Source organism: Pseudomyrmex gracilis, unplaced genomic scaffold, assembly GCF_002006095.1.
Source record: "Pseudomyrmex gracilis isolate BER0280 unplaced genomic scaffold, ASM200609v1 scaffold_540, whole genome shotgun sequence".
NCBI classification, from domain to species: Eukaryota; Metazoa; Arthropoda; class Insecta; order Hymenoptera; family Formicidae; genus Pseudomyrmex; species Pseudomyrmex gracilis.
Window position 1 is genome coordinate 21,419 of NW_018021124.1, and position 1,754 is coordinate 23,172.

Consider the following 1,754-nt stretch of genomic DNA (forward strand, 5'->3'; position numbering starts at 1 on the left):
CCCCGTGAATCCGATTCTAGCCGCCTTCCAAAAACCAATATGGCGAAGGTTTCGTCCTTGCCAGATACTCAACGCGAAAATTCGGCGACTAGCCTCGACACAGAACTCGGCACGCAGATTCGTGGCTGCGAGAAACGAGGCACCTCACCGGATATCGTCGTCCTGGGACATTACGTTCTTTCTTTCCGTTAGCTGCAGGACGATACTTCCAGGGAGTCCTTTCGTGCGTCCGACTTGTACAACGGTTAGCGACCAAGAGAGCGAGGATCACGATCGATTCGGGGTCGATGCGCCGAGGCGCGCTGGGATCGCGGGGGGTCGGCCTCGCCGGCCAATCAGAGCGCGCCGTGGTATCAAGCGCGGCGCTCGCGGTCGCGTGAGCTACTAGAGCACGACCCGCGAAATATAAACTTGTTTCCCCTTTGCAGGGTTTCTCCTTTGTCTGTCCGACGGTATCGGGTCCGGCTGACTGGAGCGGACCTCCAGAAGGTCTTCTTTCGGCTCCGAAGCTCCTCCGAGCTGGCCTCAAAGACAGATTTGCCCGTTCATAGTTGCAGGTGGTTACGACCGCTTGGCGACGCTGTCGTTCGCGTGCTGCTTGCGCTCCCTGGCGTAAAGGGTTGAGCCTGCCGACTAAATCAGGACCGTAGTCTCTGTACGCTGCCACTGGCGCTTCCTCGATTCCCTGGGTTCTGGTTCGCGCCTTATTCCTCGCTAGATTTCCTGTCCACTCGTCTCCCTCGATGTCCTTCGGCGGGGTGAGCCTTCGGGTGGTGAGGTGCCAATTTTACATATTATAAAAAAAAAGAATACAAACAAAAGAAATAAGTAACTAAAACGTAATACGGTATGCAAGCCCTGGAGGATCCTGGCGCTTAAGACCGGCCCACACTTCGGGACTCCCTCGGAAGATACCTTTTGTGGCAAGGGGGGGAGCGGCGCGAACACCACGTCACAATATGTATATATATGTATATATGCATATGTTTATACCCACATACACATTAGCAAGAAATAATTTTTTGACAGATTATAAAAAAAGAGAAAGTTTACACAGATGTAAAAAACTATATTTAAAAATATTTATAAATTACAATACACAATGTAATCTTCTGCAACCTTTGCATTCTAAATTAAAAATTTGTGATATGTACTTAAGGAGTAGCTCCTGGTTCAGGTTGAATTTTAATTGGAATAGCAGAGACAGGGCGTATCTGAACTAGTTGCTGGATGGTTTTTGCATGTCGGTGTAAATCAAAATTACGACTTATTTCCAAACGTTTCGACTGTATTTTTCAGTCATCCTCAGTGGATACTGGTAAATAATAAAAATAAGAAAATATATAAAGAATACATTCAGAGACTCTAGTGATAAAGAGATTACATATGTATGTTGTGTGTGTTACAATGTTAATTTGAATATGATATCGTTACTTACAAAGGAACAAAACGCACATTCAATTGATATTATCGACCTGTTGTCATATTGAGCTTATAGATACAAATGATACAAAACGCAAGTCACTCAGAAAAACAGAAAGTATTAAGGCTTGTTTGAAATTGTAGTCAATAGATTTAACAGCGGTAAGTATGAATTGTCTAACANTTCGGTGTCCGTCATTACATTTAATGGATTTTTTTGGAGTTTGATGTGTAACATTTCTGACGTGAGTCTTTTGTTGTAATTATGTTCTTTGTCTAAGATGCCTATGGAGTTCCAATTGAATTCGTGTCCAGTTTGTAAAAAATGTTCG